Source organism: Petaurus breviceps, unplaced genomic scaffold (assembly GCF_028583685.1).
Source record: "Petaurus breviceps papuanus isolate PSGF00001 unplaced genomic scaffold, PetGlider_PUasm1.0 216, whole genome shotgun sequence".
In the NCBI taxonomy this organism is placed as follows: Eukaryota; Metazoa; Chordata; class Mammalia; order Diprotodontia; family Petauridae; genus Petaurus; species Petaurus breviceps.
In genome coordinates this window covers 5,335,846-5,351,871 of record NW_027185867.1, presented here as the reverse complement: position 1 = coordinate 5,351,871, position 16,026 = coordinate 5,335,846, and the positions used below count along the sequence as shown (strand labels likewise).

Below are 16,026 nucleotides of genomic sequence, written 5' to 3'. Positions count from 1 at the left end.
TTATCTCTGTTTGCTGAGGATATAACAGTTTATAAGGAAAACACCAAGGAATCAGAAAAGATACTGATACAATAGCTTCAACAAAGTTGCAGCCTACTAAATGAATCCTCAAAAACTGACAGCATTTTTATCTGATAATAACAAAACACAAGAAGCAATAATAGAAAGGAAAATCACATTCCAAAAAACTATAAAATAGATAAAATATCTGGGGATCAATCTACCAAATCATAGAAAAGACTTCTATCATTTCTATTACAATGTGTTCCTTAAAGAATCAAAAAACACTTTAAACAGTTTGGAGGAGTATTCAGTGTTCATGGCTGGGTTATGCCAATGTAATAAAAATGACAATACCACCAAAATTAATGTATACTTTTAATGCTATACCAATCAAATTACCAAAAGGACACCTTACAGAGCTTGATACCATAATAATAACAAATTTAATTTGGAAAAACAAAAGATCTAGACAAGGGTACGAAACCTGGGACCTTAAGGCCATAAGCTCCCTATCCCTGATCTAGATTATCAAGGAAAATGATGAAAAGAATGATGAAGAGGGAATAGCACTTCCAGTTCTCAAATTATATCAAAAAAGTAACATTCATCAAAACCATCCATTATTGGTTAAAGAATAGAGAGACCTGGGGGTGGCTAGGTGGCACAGTGAATAGAGCACCAGCCCTGGAGTCAAGAGGACTTGGGTTTGGATCTGGCTTCAGACACTTAACACAAAAACTAGCCATGTGACCTTGGGCAAGTCACTTAACCCCAATTGCCCTCCAAAAAGCAAAAAAAAAAGAATAGAGAGACCTGTCAATGGAATGGACTAGACAAAGGGAGATTCAGAAACAATTAAACTCAATAACCCAGTGTGTGATAAAGTGGAAAACATAAGTTACTTAGGGAAAGATTTCCTATTTGACAAAAACTTCTGGGAAAACTGGAAAGCAGTCTGGTAGAAATTAGGCTAAGCCCAATTACCTTGTACCACACTCCACATACATTCTAAATGGATATATGGCCTTAATATTTAAAAAAAATCATACTATTAAAAATTAAAAGAGAAACACATCATGTACCTCTCATGGCTATGGATTAAGAGATGTGATTAAGAGCATATACAATTTTTCATACCAATAGGCCCCCATCTCTTCATTTTTCTCATCTCTGAGCCCAAGCATGATGATTCTAATTCTAATTATTATAATTAGCCGCAGAAAAGAACTACTGTTTTACTTCTGAATCTGTTCTGTTTACTGTTCTGAATATCACCAACAAGAAAGAACTAGTTTCTGAGGTAGAAATGAAGGAAAACATCAGAGCAAAACTGTATATGCAAAAACAGTTAGAGCAGTTCATTCATGTTAGCCAAAAATTGGAAACTAGCAGAGTGCCTCCTATTGGGGAATAATTAAATAAACTCTGGCATAAGGAATGGAATAGAATATTGTTGTGCCATAATAAATGATCAAATGGATAATTTCAAAGGAAACTGAGCAGAACTAGGAGAACAATTTATACAATGACAGTGAATCAGAGAAAAACAACTTTGAAAGAATCTTGAACTCTGATACACTAAATGATGCACCAAGAGTCCAAAAGAATGAAGATGAAACGTGCCACTTATACAATGGTGATAACACACAGAAATGCAGAAAGTGACACACATTTCCCAACATGGCTAATGTGGGAATGTGTTTTTCTGTTCGATGTAGCTATTAATTGAAGGCTTTATTTTTTTTTTAATTTGTTCAATTTTCTTTCAAGGAAAGACAGATTAATTCTTCAAATACTTGGGAATTTTTTTTTTTTGCAGGGAGGCAGGCAGGGCAATTGGGGTTAAGTGACTTGCCCAAGGTCACACAGCTATAAGTGTTAAGTGTCTAAAGCTGGATTTGAACTCAGATCCTCCTGACTCCAGGACCAGTGTTCTTTTCACTGCACCACCTAGCTACCCCTTGGAAATAAAAAATTTTAATGTTTTAAAGATGAAGCTTATTCGACCACATTGTTTTCACTAAAAAGAAAAAGCTATTTGTAGGTAGGCATTGATTTTTCTTTGTATCTTCAGCACTTAGCACAGCACATAGCACCTAGTAAACACTTCATAAATGCTTATTGATTACTTGATTAATAATATTTCAGTGAGCACAAAAAAGGTACTATTAATAAATAAGTAAAATTTTAGACATTCAGTTGCAGTGGATGAAGCACTGGGTCTGGAGTTGGGTAGATCTAAGCTCAAATCTGGCCACACTTACTAGCTGTGTGATCCTGAGCAAGTCATATAACCTCTATTTGCCTCATTTTCCTCACCTGTAAAATGGGAATGATAATGGTGCTTATTTCCCAGGGTCTTTGTGAGGCTCAAATGAGATAATAATTATAAAGAACCTTAGTACAGTGCCTGGCATATAGTAAACTCTATGTAAATATTAGCTATTATTATTAAAATAGTACTTACCTCACTTTATGCTTTTATAATTTCTTTGATCCTGGAGTCAGGAGGACTTGAGTTCAAATTTGGCCTCAGATGCTTAACACAAAAACTAGCCGTGTGACCTTGGGCAAGTCACTTAACCCCAATTGCCCTACCTTCCTCCCTCCAAAAAGCAAAAAAACAAAACAAAACAAAATTTCTTTGATCCTCTAAAGTATTTAAATATGTCCCCTTATAGATTTGCATATAGATGCAATCTATCAACAAATATTGATTAACTGCCTCTTGTATGCCAAATATTGTGCTGGGCACTAGAGATACAAAGACAAAAATGTATTTAAATTAGTCCCTGTTATTATGAGCTTGCTCAAGAAATTCCTCTGGTCTACAGTCAACTGATCAGAATAGTCCTAAGCAGCAGAAGACAACTGTACATCAGGAAAAAGTTTGAAGCCTGAGCATCCTCCCAGTTAAAGAGAGAATGATGCCTACAGGATGGCATATGTGCCAATAGCCTCCCTCTACATCTAGCCAGAACAGAATTTTCTGATCATCCATGGAACTTATTAAATATACCCTACATTTTGGCCCTTGATAATTTTTAATTGGGCACTTTGTTATTTTTGCCCAGACCTTTCATAAGTATAGGGAATTCCTTGGTATGGAAACTCCCTCCACCACCAAGTCAGTAGCTTAAGGTCTTAAAGAGTTGCCTGGGGCTATGAGGGATTGAGCAAGCTGCCCAAGGTCACAAAAGCTCAGGTGTCAGAAAAAGGCCTCAAATCCAGGTCCTTCACATTTTTAACCATTCATCTGAGCCGCCCTCCACCCCCACCCCTGCACTGCTTTATCCTCCACGAAAAAATGTTTCATGCGTGTAATCCTTGTTCTCCCAACCCACCTGCAACCTTCCTGAAAGTGGGGAGTGAGGGGCAGTTCCTTGTGTACCTACCAGGTCTCAATAACAACAACAGTCCCTAGCACCTTTTCCAGTGACAAAGCTTGCTCCACAAGTATGTGGTAACCTAAATTGGCAAATTTACTATTACTACTACCAACTTGAAAAAAAAACCTATTGAGTAAAAATGAGTCTGAATTTACTGTTGAAAACTATCCCTTTCAAGACATCCTGGTCAATTATTTCTCTCTAACCATATAGAATGACTGCTTTATTCATTTAATAGTTTTGTTGCTGATGAATTATGCTTGCCTTTCAAACAAAATGTTTCACCCTCATTCACAATGGCCCTGTCATGGGGGAGGGGAGGATTGCAAGGCAGGATGGGGAATCTTTTCACTTGGGGGTGGAGGGGAGCACTGATGCAGTGGAAGAAGGTGGGCTTGAAGTAGGCAAATGCCTTAGTAGAACCAAGTCACCTCAAAGTTGAATTTGCTCTCCCCCAGTAGGCAGCGGATTCTCTTGGCTCTCACAAGGCAAATAAATAACTATGGAGACAACTAAGAGTACTCACGGTTCAAGCTGTGCTCAGCTCTTTTGTGCTGACCACGGAATTTAGACACTCTTTAACCCTTTTTCTCTCTTTCTTTCTTCCTCTTTCTCCCTCCCTCTGTGAAAGGACTCCCTAGTCGAGAGTCTCAGGTTTCAGATTCTGTGTCCCCAGGAATTATGAGTTCTTTTTTTTTTTTTAACTCAGATTACACTTTCCAAGGAACTCCCAGCCCCACCCATCTGGTACAGGAGTGAGAGGACCAAGTGACAGGGGGCTTCTGGACTAGACCACTGAGCAGCTGTTTGCCAGAGGGCCAAACAGAGGCCAGAGGAGGTATTTTATTGCCAGATCTCCCCTTCCTTTTGGTACAATCCTTCCCAGTCTAGGGGGCTGGCTGCTGGCTGCTGGCTCTGCAGGGACCAGAAATTCTGAGTGTGACAGCCTGGCTGTCTTTTCAGAGAAGCCAGTTAGACATGGCTTCGGGGCCACAGATTCTCAAACTTTGCATTCTGAGTTTTCCGACCCACCGAGAACAAGAGAGGGAAAAAAGGGGAAAGAAGGTTGGTTTGATTGTTTTTAATTTTTTTTTTAAATACAATTCTCTTCTCTTTTGGAGAAGCAGGAGGCAAAGAGAATGGAGAGAGGGAGAAAGGGGATGATTTGAAATATAGAAGAAATAGATAAAACTCAGGAGCCCTCCCTATCACCTCTACTAGCCAGGGAGCTAAGACAGTAAGCATATAACATGAAAATGGAGCCTAGTTGGAAAAGTGGAAAAAAATCCAAAAACTACTAATTACAGAGTTAGGTAAGAGTTGAGCAGTATCAACAGTACAACCAAGAAACACTGAGCCCCTGTTGTATGTAAGATATGTGCAGGACCCAACTCTGATTTAGAGTTTCATCCAAGGGAAATTTTTTTTCTGGAATATAGACTGGCAATATTCACGCAGGGCATCTCAAATATAGTGATGCAATAGTCAAGAGTCTTGAATTTGAAGTCAGGATCTGAGTTCAAATCCTTTCTCTGCCACTATTACTACCTATAACATTGGACAAGTAATTTTATACCTCTGGGCCTCAGTTTCTTCATCTGTAAGATAAGATGATTGAAACTAGATCAGAATTGGGGAACCTGTGGCCTCAAGGGCACATGTGGCCCTCTAGGTCCTCAAGTGCAGCCCTTTGACTGAATCCAAACTTCACAGAATAAATCCCCTTTATAAAAGGATTTGTTCCCGACTCAGTCAAAAGAATGAACCCAAGAAATTAGAGGGTCACATGTGGCCTCGAGGCTGCAGGTTCCATACCTCTAAACTAGATCAATTCTAAGGTCTCTTCCCACTCTAAATCCTATGACTGAATCTGTGGGGAAGGAGGGACATGACTTTCCATCAATTCCCTCCATCAGTCTCCTGCCTGAGCCTGAGGGAAGGAGGGGGAAATTCCCTTTGCCCCTTCCAATTTCCCAACTGCACAACTGTTGCCTAACACCCTGAGATGTCTCTATGCAGAGGTTCAACCTCTATGGATATTGATAACCTAACTGAATGGCTCAATAATTAATAAGCTCTCACCCCATCCTACCCTCCCCATCCCAGTGATTCTGAAACACTGGCTGTCATCTTCACTCCACCTCCACACCCCCAACCTCTTACTGTAAAGCTACCCAATGGGCTCTCCCACCATGCTCTTAGGCATATCTGCTCCGTAGGTAGCATTCTTGGTTTCACAAAAATTTTTCCTTTATGCTCTGCCATCTTCTTGCACTCACTGACACCTGGCTTCCTCCACATGGATGACAGCTTCTCTGGCAACCTTTTCCAGCACTGGTTGCATTTTCATTCAGTTGCTCCTCTCCCATTACCCACTCACTGATGAAATACTACCTGTTTCCCACTGCAACTTCCATTCTCCACCTCTATCTCCATTACTCTTTGGAGATTCACTCATGGTAGCAAAGAAGTGGAAATTAGAGGAAGGCCCATCATTTGGGAAATGGTTAAACAACTTGTGGTATGTATTTGTGATGGAATACTACTCTTCTGAAAGAAGGGGAATGGTTTCAGAAAAATCTGGAATGAATTGATGCAAAGAGAAGTAAGCAGAACCAGAACACTGTACACAGAAACATCAATATTGTAATGATATTCAACTGTGAAAGACTTAGCTACTTTGATTCAATTTTAGATGTTTAATAGGCAGTTGGGAAGATGAGACCAGACATCATCTAAGACCATTTCAAAGGAAAAATACTATCCACCCTCAGAGAGAGAACTGATGAACTCTGAAGGTAAATTGAAGCATATTTTTTCACTTTATTTTTCTTGGAGTTTTTTGTGTTTTTTCTTTTGCAACATGGCTAGTATGGAAATATGTTTTACATGACTTCACATGTATAATCAATATTCTATTGCTTGCCTTCTCAGGGGAAAGAGGAAGGGCAGAAAGGAAAGAGAGAATTTGGAACTCAACATTTTAAAAATTAATGTTAAGAAATTTTAATGTAATTGAGAAATATTCAAACAAATAAAAATATATTTTTAAAAATATGGAAGGAGATTTACTCAATCCACATTTACCATACAACTAAGATTAAGGTAGCTATTATCTACTGACCTCTAGTCCAGTCTTCTTTGCTCAACGAGTCTTTCTCTCTTCCCCAAATCCTGTCCTCATGGTAGGGGGACTTTACCACCCCATTTCAGCTACACACAGAGATGGTTATACTTTTTGATCTTGCTGTCCCTCACAAATGTTCCACTGCCATGTTTATGAACTCTGAAATTTCATTATCTGATCACTGTCTATTGTCATATCTGTAAAGCAGAGGGACCCTGTTCTTCACCCTCACTGTGGCCTCTAATTCTCCGAGCCCTCAGTTGTTTTCCAGGCCATCTCCCCTGCAATGGTTACCCTCCCCATTCCCCATCTTGACTCACTAGTGAGGCAGTTCAGCCCTATTCTATCCTCTTCTCCCTGGTACCTGGTCTCCTTATCTTTTTGAAAATCTTGCCCTGCCAAACCTTAGCTTTGGATTACTCCTACTATCTACTGCATTCACTCCTATTCACCAGATGCTGAATGCAGTTGGAAAGAATAATAAAACAGGATTGACTGTGTCTACTACAAATATATAACCTCATTATTTATATCTCCCTAATCAATTCACTAATCCACCTACCAAATTTTCCAAATCTTTTCATCCCACCTCAAATCTCACCTGGATTCCTCTCCCCCATCTTCTTTGCTAAGAAACTTGTTTTTATATTTTCCTGAAATGAGATCATTCACTAAGAGCTCCCTCTTTTCTCCTCCTCCTCATCTCTTATCACTCAAATGCCTTCTTCCAACACTATGTCCTCCTTCACCCCTCTCACCTGAAGAGATTGTCCTCCTTGCATGTCATACCATTGCATCCTCTCTTCTCTAACAGACCATCCCCTCTATCATTCCCTACTCTTTCACTAATCTTTTGTTCTTCTATGTCTTCTTGTTACCACCTGCTGCCTAGAAATGGGCCAATGTCTTCCTCATCCTCAAAAACCTTGCTTGGTCCTCATATCTCTACCTCCCTTTGTGATTAAACTCCTAGAAAAAGCTCTCAATAAGTATGTCCACTCCCTCTCCTTTGAATCTTTTCTGAACTCTCTTCTGTCTGGCTTCTGATCTCATCATTCAGCTGAAACTGTTTTTTCCAAGTTACCAATGGTCTCTTAGTTACCCAATCTAAAGGTCTTTTCTCGGTCCACATACTTCCTGACTTCTCTGTGGTCTTTGACACTGTCACTCACTCTCTAGGGTTTTGTGACACTGCTCGCTCCTGGTGCTCCTCCTACCAGACTAATTCTCACTAGCCTTTTTAGGATCCTCACCTATGTCATACCTTCCAAACATGGGAGTGCCCAAGGATCTGTCCTGAGCCCTCTTCTCTTTTCTTTCTACACTATTTCACTTGGTTATCTTATCACCTTCCATGGATTCAATTATCATCTCTATAAAGATTATTCTCAGTTCTACCTATCCAGCCCTAACTTCTACCCTGATCTCTGGTCTCTCATTCCCAACTGCCTGTTGAACATCTGGGATTGTGTATCTCATAGACATCTTAAACTCAACATGTCCAAAACTAAACTAATTATCTTCTTCCCCCAATTTCTCCCTTCTCCCTAACTGTCCAATTACTGTTGAGTACATCACCATCTTCCCAGTTACCCTGGCTTGCAGCCTAGATGCCATCCTCAACTTCTCACTCCCCCCCCATATCCAGTCATTGGCAAATCCTATTGATTTCTATCTTCAAAACATCTTTTGTATAAGCCTCCTTCTTTCCTCTGTCTGTTTTCAATAGCCTGATCATTGTTCTCTTCTCACTCCAAAGCACCTCCATTAAGTTGTCAAATTGTTTTTCCCAAAGCACAAGTCTGACCATGTCACTCTTCCTGTTCAACAGGGTAGTGCTCCCTATAATCTCCAGGATCAAATATAAAATCTTCCACTTGGCATTCAAAGTCCTTCATAACCTGGCCCCCTCCTACTTTTCCAGTCTTCTTACATCTCTCTCAACATCCTCTATACTTCCCTTCACCCTGGCCTCCTTGCCGTTCCTCTCAGAAGACACTCCTTCTTGACTCCACACTGACTGAACAGTGCTGGGAATTTCCATTTCCATGCTGGGAATTTTTCCTCATCTCCATCTCTGCCCTTCCAGGTTTTCTTCAAATTTCAGTTAAAATCTGGCCCTCTAAAGAAGGCTTTTTCAGTCCCCCATTGAGGGTGTTGCTTTCTCTCTGTTGATTATGTCCAATGTATTCTGAGCACATCTTATCTGAAAAGAGTTGCTTGCATATTGTCTTCCCCTAGACTGTAAGCTTCTTGAGAGCAGGTACTGTCTTTCACCTTTCTTTGACCAGGCACCTAATAAATCTTTATTGACTATGAGCCCATGTCCTGGTTTTGACTCCTAAGTCAAACACTTGTCACTTAACCTCTCTGTGTCTCAGTTTCTCTATCTCTAAAATGAGGATAATAATAGCACTTACTTCACAGGGTTGTTGAGAGGATCAAATTTGATCCAACCTTTCATCCAATCCAAACCCAAGTCTAGCCTCTTCCTTGTGAGCCTCAGCAGCTTTTGAGGTCATACCCTCAGGTAGCTATAGAATTAGAACTAGAACCCAGAAATCCTTGTCACCAATCCAGTACTCCTTTCACTATTGCCTCCCCAACCTTCAGTAGTAAACATAACTAGATCAGAGACTATGGATATAAATATAAAAGATTATATGTGTGTGTGTGATTTTTATGGATAACTTTTGAGTTGCTAGACTAAGAGTGAGGCCTCATATTTTAGAAAATTTGTCTAAAATTGCTGAGCTCCTCTGAAAATGCTGACTCTGGCATCTAGAGCTAAATGACATGTCTGAAAAGGTGCTGTACCTGAGAAGGAGAAATGTCTTCTGTTGGAGCCCCAGCTTTGGGCTAGATGAGCTGTTCTTCCCACAAACCTTCCTTCTGGAGCATGTAATATTTTGCATAATATATTTTTAGCACCTTTGGAAGAGGAGGATTGGGAAGAATCAGATTTCCTGATTCTGGGATCTAGCAAGTGTCAGGAGTCCATGCTGTACACAGTCCTATCATTCAAATGAAACTTAAAACCTAGAGATTGGGAATTTCACATGCTCACCAAGGACATCACAGGCCCATAAATTGAGGACATTTGCCCCAGTTTCTGGGCTAGTATCCAGTTCAGCCGATTACATTCCCAAAGCTGTACCAACCCACCTGTCATCTATCAGGGTACTCGAGCCAACCTGCCCTTTAAAATATAGTGTTCTTGATAGGTTCCTTTAGTGCCCTAGAATCAGCTGCTTTCAGGAAGCAGTATCAGCTACCTAGGTTTATGAGAAATAACTTTTCTTTAATAAGGTCACCAGTAGTATATTGCATCACTACTATCCCCACCAGCAAACCTCCACCCCCACCCCAACACACACACACATATTGTCCTAGTCTTAGAGTCACCTGATTCTTTTATCCCTTCCTACTTAGCTACTCATTAGCCAGCTTAATTAGGATAGCAGAGGCTCTAACTTGTGACAAACCTTTGGAAAAGACTGCAGAGAATTCTCAACAGTTCTGATTCCTGGAGCTTGGGCTTGGAAGTGGGGAAAAGACCAAAGGAAAGATGAGAGAATGGGAGGAACTGACTCCTTCGGCTTTCAACTTCTGAAAAGGAAGCAAAGGCGAGCATATTTGTTCTACGGGCCCTAACATAAGCTAAGAGTTTCTTTTTCTAACATTAAGAATCAGCTACTGCACCCAAGAGGTTGGGTGTTCCCACTCAGGTCCTTCTCCACTAAGGAAGCACCTTGCCTAGTCTGGGTTTAGTTGTGGAGAGCTCTAATGAAATGGGGGGTTGACTCACTTTTCTCACACCCTTTGGCTTATTTAAACCCTTCTCTGTCATCTCAGGGAACAAGTAATTTAAAGCTTAGCTTTGTTTCATGTCTAGGTCTCAACAAAGGGGATAAAAGAAAGGTACTCGGTGTACAATATGAATCAAGTATGGGACAGGTATTTTATTCTGACACAAAATATATACTAAATATAAAAGGCAGGGGTGTCTAGGTGGCGCAGTGAATAGAGCACTGGCCCTGGAGTCAGGAGGACCTGAATTCAAATCCAGCCTCAGACACTTAACACAAAAACTAGCCTTGAGACCTTGGGCAAGTCACTTAACTCCAATTTCCCTAAAAAAAAAAAGACTGAAACTAAATATAAAAGGCTCATGGCATTGACAAAATTACTTAAAACGGGCTTCAGTATTTTCATTTATAACTACTGTTGCCTGCTAGAAGGTTGGTATAAACTGAATCAGAACATAAACAATTTGTAAGACTGCTGATTAAGCATTTTACATTTCACCTTAGCTCTATACTGTCTACCTCAAAGATTGGATCTTCTAATAAACTAGACTAGGTCTCTTCCTCTGTTGGTGGTCATCTCCTATTAAGAAACTCCCATGTTGCCAGTCAACTTCATCTAATGGACTCACAACTTCTAGACCTGTCAAATTCACAAGGTCACTTCCACCCTGGACGTAGACATCTTGAGGCTAATGCTTTGCCACCTATTTAGGAACTAGCATTAAATGGAAACAGCAGCCAGGAACCCAGGCATGAGTTTCCCTAGTGGAACCTTCCTACTTCAGGTGCCAAATGAAAATAATTGCCATAATACAAGAGTGGAGGGCGAGCACCCCAACCCCCAATCATCGTTACAAGTCTGAGTTACATGATGCCACCCAGGAGGGTGGAAGGAAGAGAAAGCCAGCTGGAAGCTGTCTTTCTTTTAACTGGAATAGCACCCCACCCCCATGCTGCTATTACAGGGTAGTATAGGATCAAGGGATCACTTACCCCGTGTTTCCCCGATAATAAGCCCTCCCCCAAAAATAAGCCCTATTGAGATTGCTACTGTAGTGAAGGTGATCCCCTGCTCTACATGCTACATTACGGTAACCTCTGTATGCACCGTCCCCCCCCCCCCGGGTGAAACGCACGCTGCGCTCCGAGCTGCATCCAATCAGAGCTGCAGCAGTGAGCACGTCATCCTGTTCTTTATTGAATTCATTATTGAATAAAGGTACATTTTTTTGTTCACATTTACCTGTTTATTAAAATTGCTGTCAATGTTCATTAAAATAAGCCCTCCCTGAAAATAAGCCCTCTGGTGTTTTCTGTCCAAAAAAATTAATAAGACAGTGTCTTATTATCGGGGAAACACGGTAGTGTTTTCTGTGTCATACTAATATGACAAATCCTTTCAGTACTAGGACACCAAATGGTCAAAAACAGCAAGAAAGTTTGCCAAGGCCAAAAGTCCCAAGTGCTGAATCACCACATCCCTGGAGTCCCCAGAAGTTTCTAGGGGAGCTCTGAGTAAATACTCCTTAGAATGATCCCTATAAATCCCCAGCACCAGTGGCTAGCTAGGCACTGCTCAGCTGAGGCCATAGGAAGGCAACCACCCTCCCTATCTTTTACATTTTGTGGTGAATTGTCTCACTTTAGCTCTGGAGAAAGCCTGACTTCTCCTTATAGGAAGCAGGCTACTCAAGTCTCACTTTCATTGCCTCATCACCCTACCTTAACTCCCAGAGGAGAGCTACCACTAACAGAGTGCTGGGAAAAGTAGAGATAATCACCGTACAAATATGGAAGTGCTTTATTCCCACATGAAAAGGGGATTGTTAAGCATAAAAGAATCATAGTGTGTATTACAGAATGATTAATTTATCACTATTGGTACAATCAGTTGGAAGGTCAATATTCAAACCTTGCTGGGACATGAACAGTTTTTGCAAGACTGCTAATAAGCTATTTTATATTTCACCCCCACTGAGCACAGTCCGATCAAATGCCAAGTGGGATCTCTTTTCCTATAGTCTCTCTTCAATGCCAACTGTTCCCTTGGCACCAACCCATTTCTGCTGCTGTTGCTGCTGCCGCTGCTACAAAAACAACTGAAATCACTCAGGTAGGCGCTGCTGATCTCAAAAGCCCTCTAGGACCTTCTGATGCTCCCAAGGTCAATGCTAGATGAAGGCTATATACAAGAGAAGCAAAGGAGGGACAGAGACCTCAGTTCAAGCTAGGCTGGCTGAGTCCATGTTCCATGTGGAAAGCTACTTAATATCATCATTATGTCCAGGTAGCAAAGGTAATTCTCTTCCCTGCCTCAGTGAAATCTTATCTTGTCACTTGAAACAGCAGCCAAACAAGACCACCAGCTCAGGCCTCTTTTATTAGATGCAATATAATCTCCCCTTTCAGCTATCATGGAGTGGGGATGGGGTCAATTAAAGAATCACTTGGGGTTTATCATTTCATTTTAAAGCATCAAGAATACTTTTCAACAAAGGGTCATGATATGGCCAGGAATAGCCAGAGAAGTTATCTCAAAAACATATCCCTAAAAATGTTCAAGAAGGGGCGGCTAGGTGGCACAGTGAATAGAGCACCGGCCCTGGAGTCAGGAGGACCTGAGTTCAAATCCGGCCTCAGACACTTAACACAGAAACTAGCCACGTGACCTTGGACAAGTCACAACCCCAATTGCCCTCCAAAAAGAAAAAAAAATAAAATAAAAATGTCCAAGAAACAAGTCACCTTGTCCTTGGAATTGCCAAATGTTTCCAGCTATGCTCTGGTTGAATGCTCCCTGAGTTGGATTCTATGGGCTCATTCAGTCTTGAGACAGACCAATTCAAACTCTTCTCCTTCTTGTTTACTAGAATAGCATGCATGATTTTCTGTAACTTGGATATCCTTTCTCCTAGCTCTTCTCAATTATCCAGCTTCCCAATCCAAAACACCCATCCCCCTTTTCTAAGGAAAAGAGTCTGAACTCTATAGAACCATCCAAAGTATTTCATTCCTTGCCATAGCTTGCAGATGGCCTGGCCCACCTTTATCAGCTAGTTCCTGACCTTCAAGGTCTTGGTTATGTTTGCTATACGCCAAGGCTTTTCTGAAAACTATCCTGAGTTTCTAACTGGTACCGAGTGCATGGACAGCATCTGTGGCACTGGGCACTTCACCAATGTCCTGCCATATCAGCAGACTCTCCATTTGTTTTCCTTTTATGGAGCACTTCAGGGTATTACTCTAGAATACCTATTTATTTCATGCCTAAATTGCTTTAGTTGAAGGTCATACTTTCCGTTCAGTTGTTTTTCAGTCATGCCTGACTCTTCGTGACCTCATTTGGGGTGTTCTTGGCAAAGATACCAGAGTGGTTTGCCATTTCCTTCTCCAGCTCATTTTACAGATGAGGAACCGAGGAACACAGGGTTAAGTGACTTACCCAGAATCACACAGCTAGTACGTGTCTAATGCTAGATTTAAACTCAGGAAGTTGAATCTTCCTCCCTTTAGGCCCAGCATTCTATCTACTGTGCCACTTAGCCGCCCAAGGCCATGCTACCCTAGAGAGAAATAATTGCCAGGTAGACTTTGATGTGTCTCCGCGGTTTGTGGTAGAAAGAGTTTTGTGACATTGACTCTGGAAATTATTCTCAGGCCTGGCAAAATGGGGAACTAGCCCAGCCTACTGGGAAGAAATGATTTTTTTGTCTCTATAACCTCACAAACATGGAAATCAACCTCTCTAGTCCTGTTTTCTCATCTGTAAAATGGAGGGATTGGACAGGGCAGCCTCAAAGGTTTCTTCTGGCTCTAAAAGCCTCCTGTGCTAGATTTGTTGCCTTTCAGGGTCTGCTATTTTTATTTAGCTTAGCCTCCCTGGCCTATGGCTCCATTGCCTGAATCTTTCAGCGTTTCAAGGTAGCCAAAGAATGGGTACTTTTTTCTGGACATTAAAGTTTTCCCAAACCTTCTCCCCACCCCATTCTTCAAAACTTTTCCAAAAGTTTAAAATTTTCAAAATGTATAATTTCTCCCTTTTTTTTCAAAAAAAAAAAATCAAAATGTAGATGAAAGAAAAATCTAATTCCATCCAGAAGAGGGCAGCAGTGCCCAAACCAAGGCCTTTTCGTAGAGGACATTTATAGTTTGGTGTTCCCCAGGGAGTAAGATTTCACTTCCCTCCTTTAGTGACCCCATAAAGGAGTCTTTGTCTTCAACAAGGGTTGATTACCTTTGGGGTGATTGGTACAATGACATCCTTGAAAATCTTGAATCTTTGTACATGCCCCATTCCTCACCCACTCCTTGGGCTGGTCACAAGTCTAGTTTCAGGGACACCTAATCCTGGTAAACTCTCTCTTCCAAGCTCTGTCACATCCTCCAGATAGTACATTCCCTTCTCTAGGCCTCAGCTTCCTAGCTGATGAAGAGATTTAATCATAAAGAGTATTTTTATTTCTTATGTAAAATGAATTAGGCTTGTTTTATGTTGCTCTAGATAAAAGATCTAGAACCAACAAGTCTAAGTTAAAGGGAGAAGGATTTGGACTCATTTGAGGAAAGAAAGAGCTTTCTCATAATTCCAGTTATCCAATAATGGAATAGATTATCTCGAAATGTTATTAAGCTCCTTGTTGGAAGTACTCAAAGAGGCCATATAAGGTCCACCTATTTGTTGTTGTTCAGTTTTTTCAGTCCTCTCTGAAACTTCGAGACACCATTTGGGGTTTTCTAGGCAACTTCTCCAGCTCATTTTAGAGATAAGGAACTAAGGTAAATAGGGTTAAATGACTTGCCTAGGGTCTGAGGTCAAATTTGAACTCAGGAAGATGAATCTACCTAATTCCAAGTCCAGCGCCCTATCCACTGTGCCACCAAGCTGCCCTGGACTACCAGTTAGGAATATTATATAGGTGATTCTTGTCGGGGGTCAGAAATTGGAATAAATGGCCTCTAAAGTCCTTCCCCACTTTTCATATTCTCGACTTTTTAATTGCTATGAAGTATGGTAGAGGGAGATAAAGAATAACATAGAAATGTAAAATAGTGACTCACAGTTTTGATTTGTGAAGTTAATTACCATAGCATCTAAGGGGACTTTTAAAGATACCTTCTCTCATTCCCTCCCCTATTCAGCTTCCCAGCCCTCCCTCCCTTCCTCCCAGCCCTCCCTCCCTTCCACCCACTAAGAGGATTCTCTGGCTGATACTATGCCACCTACACAGGACTCTTAGCTTCTCTGGGAATGAGAGATAGCAGCCTCCACCCTTTGGAGCTTGGGGGCAAACATCTGCTCCCTGTTGTTTGCCCAGCCTAAAACAAGGAAGGGTATTGATAAGCCAGAGAGCCCTAGAGAAGGGGAAAACAGGAAGTTGAAGGGCCCCATTAGAATGAGTTTGAGGGATAGTTGAAGGGACTGGGAATATTTAACCTCAAGAAGAGAAGACTTAGGGCATGCATGACAGCTACCGTGTTTCCCCGATAATAAGACACTGTCTTATTAATTTTTTTGGACAGAAAAACACCCGAGGGCTTATTTTCAGGGGAGGGCTTATTTTAATGAACATTGACAGCAATTTTAATAAACAGGTAAATGTGAACAAAAAAATGTACCTTTATTCAATAAGCAAATCACTGGGGAAGAACAGGATGATGCGCTCACTGCGGCAGCTCTGATTGGATGCAGCTCAGAGCG

General features: G+C 41.1%; 1 protein-coding gene and 1 long non-coding RNA gene across 3 annotated transcripts in view; one reads left to right on the top strand and one right to left on the bottom strand.

The window, feature by feature from the left end:
- Positions 1 to 4,160, bottom strand: part of ADA2 (adenosine deaminase 2) — a 94,658-nt gene extending 90,498 nt beyond the window's left edge. For both annotated transcript variants that reach the window (XM_069094310.1, XM_069094309.1), the window contains exon 1: positions 3,919 to 4,160. The gene's annotated coding sequence lies outside the window, so the exon portion shown is untranslated. The remainder of the gene's footprint in view (positions 1 to 3,918) is intronic.
- A 151-nt stretch (positions 4,161 to 4,311) lies between these two features.
- Positions 4,312 to 6,445, top strand: LOC138165839 (uncharacterized). Its single transcript, XR_011169469.1, has 3 exons — positions 4,312 to 4,457; positions 6,088 to 6,190; positions 6,327 to 6,445. It is a non-coding gene; the product is annotated as an uncharacterized lncRNA (long non-coding RNA).
- The last annotated feature ends 9,581 nt before the right edge of the window (positions 6,446 to 16,026 follow it).